The 2,864-nt window shown below is 40.1% G+C and overlaps 1 long non-coding RNA gene across 2 annotated transcripts; it reads right to left on the bottom strand.

The window, feature by feature from the left end:
- Positions 1–1,772: 1,772 nt before the first annotated feature.
- LOC147965235 (uncharacterized) lies at positions 1,773–2,600 on the bottom strand. 2 transcript variants are annotated; one of them, XR_015607392.1, is made up of 2 exons: positions 2,200–2,600; positions 1,773–2,056 (listed from the first exon to the last, which is right to left on the bottom strand). It is a non-coding gene; the product is annotated as an uncharacterized LOC147965235 (long non-coding RNA). The 2 variants fall into 2 exon arrangements; XR_015607391.1 differs by having other exon boundaries at positions 1,773–2,081.
- Positions 2,601–2,864: the final 264 nt, after the last annotated feature.

A 2,864-nucleotide genomic window follows, 5' to 3' on the forward strand; every position in this document is an offset into this window, starting at 1 on the left:
TGACCATGTCAATTACTCCCTCCGTCCCACAATATAAGATGTTTTTGCAAGCTAAAACAACTTGCAAAAACGTCTTATATTGTGAGACGGAGGGAGTACATAATAGGCAGCCGAAAATGTATGGCAGAGTGGTTTGGCTTGTATATGGTATAGCAAGTGGTTTTTGGTTCGAATCCTAGCGGCACCTAGTTTTTTGTTATTTATTTTTAACAGGAGGGACCCGCTGGTCACTGAGGAGAAGAATTCCACGTCTACATGGACCTTTTTTTAAAATCAAAATTCTGATGCCTATTTTGTGAAAATCAGGCCACACACTCTTTCTCCTTGGTCTGGTCACTGACAACAGGGTCCACATGCCTAGTCAACGCACATTTCGTATACAAACGGGATAAGCAACCGTATTTGCATATCTGAGGCAAGTTTTTGCACCACTTCAATGTACACCACAACTTGTAGTACTAAAGTGACCATTTATGCCAAGTTGTAGCACCACCAGTGTAATTGACTCTACGTCAAACTTTTTAACTAATCACGGTGAAGCTAGCTATAAAAAAGGGCATACCAGACGCCAGTAGAAACATCCTAGAAGTAAAAAAAATTGCGTAGCATCCTAGAAGTTTTTTTGCATGGATCCTAGAAGTATATACTATTTCAAGAGTGTATGGAGTATTTTAATAAGAGAGTATATATGATATTGTATTTAAAAATAAAGAGTACAGAGTAACGAGTATACTTCACCGGTGTAGATGAAGTATAATTCAAAAATAGTGTGTGATATGGAGTACTAATTCTTTGAAAGGTATGAAGTATGTAGTATTTTAGAAAGCAAAAATGTAGTATTGAGTATGGACTATGTCATTAAAAAGAATGTATATTAGCGCGTATGGGTGGTCGGTGAGAATGATCTATATGTTAGCGTCCATCCATGAATTTTTGGAAGGATATGTGCATTCTTTATTTTAACCAGAGTATATTTACATAAACTCCTGACTGATTTATCTGGTATAAATTAGAAGATATAACACGTACATGACGCAGGAAAACATGATGTCACTAATGCATCATATGGGCGTCTGCCATACATGCATGTATGCTCTTATCAATGGAGTTGGGCGAGTAAATCTGTTGCAGCTGTACGTTGTTATAGTCGTCGTGCACTGCTGCCGCCGCGCTCAAACAGAAACCCTTGGTAGTATGCAGTATGGAGTATTTCTTCTTTCTAAAGGTGAGTATCAATTATGGAGTATGTACATCCACTGAATTCTTTTGAGCAAGGGAGTATATATACGCAAAAGTGTATGGAGTATGGAGATTATGGAGTATATATACTTCTAACTTGTATGAAAGGTAGTATGGAGTATCTTTTTTTAGTGGGAAGGTCGTATGGAGTATTTGGAAAGGTAGTATGTTCTATGAAGTATGAAAGTTCATATATACTACTGAAGAAACTATGGTGCATATGCATTGCCACTTATAGTTTGTGTATGGGAGGGAGGGTGTATATACGGATTTCATGAATGGAGAAGTGGGATGTTTAGCTTAGCAGTATATGGATCTCCTAAATAAAAAAATACTGCCCGTAAAAAATATACTGGGTAATAAATCTACTTCATCATATGCATGTCAGCCATGCTTGTCCGTGTTCTTAATTAGATAGAAGAAGTTTGCCATCACGTACATACATGCCATGCTCCAAAATCAAAGTTATATCTTCCCCATGAGGACATAAGACCCCAACATATGTATCTTCATTTACAGGGAGTGGTATGAAGTAAAAAAAATAAGTAGTATTATGTATGAAAATTATGTTACAGACTATACGCTGTCACACGGTCCTACTTCATTGATGAATCCATTGATTCATGAGTGTTTGACTGATGTTGAGACAAATGGCGGAGTTTGATCCAGCCGTGGTTGATGTTGAATCCGATCATGCATGTTCCAAGCAGTCGGTCGATGCAGGCATCAGTGTGCATGTGCAACGCTAACAGAGAGTGAATCCACGTCATCACGAGTTGGTGGCCGCAGCTGCAGGTCGGATCGCCAGAAAAAAGCACTGGTGAGAAGAAACAAGAAGCTCGCTGGTGACCGTTGAAACGCAAAGGAAGAAATTAGCATGGTGTATATACATGAAAAGCACGGAAGAAGGAAGAATCCCGTCGGATGCATGCATGGAAACATTTGAGTGATGCCACATACCTCTATTGTTGTTGACAATTGCTCCTGATCCAATTATTTTGGTTCAGGTCTGCACCCATTACACGTTTAGAAATGCACTGATCTAATGCAGTAGCAAGGTGAAAGAGGTGGAAGTCTGATCATCCTATGATCTTGCTAATCCAACTAAACAGTAAATAAAAGCAATGGGACATCGGCACTCTCGTGGGAGAAGAATACTCATGATGACGGCGCTCCGCCAACTCCAGCCGGTGGGACTCACGACGATGCCGTGGGTGAGGGAATTGTCACCCAGGCAGAACGGTAGATAGAGAAAAATAATTATGTTTGTTGTTGGTAACAAGAATATATAAAGAAAGCTATTTCTACGGGGATGAAATGGCTAGGTTGGTTAGTAGGCGAAGGATGTACGAGCCGATAGAATTGCATTCAAATTTCAGGATAAGCTCCCGATGAGAACGACCTGGATAAGCTCCAAATAAATGGGTCGGGTGGACCTCATCTAACCCATTTGATTCTGTAGGTCATCTAGGATTCTGTACCACGCTCGATCTAGTCACGTGAGATCAACGGTGGATTTTTAGGTGGTAACTACCACTAGGTGGTAAGATGGATTTTCCCTATATATATGGGATTGACTATTCGTCACCCTGGTCAAGGAATAGTTATTCTTCACCCCCCCCCCT

This window comes from Triticum urartu, chromosome 6A (genome assembly GCF_056163025.1).
Source record: "Triticum urartu cultivar PI428250 chromosome 6A, HENAU_Tu73, whole genome shotgun sequence".
NCBI lineage: Eukaryota > Viridiplantae > Streptophyta > Magnoliopsida > Poales > Poaceae > Triticum > Triticum urartu.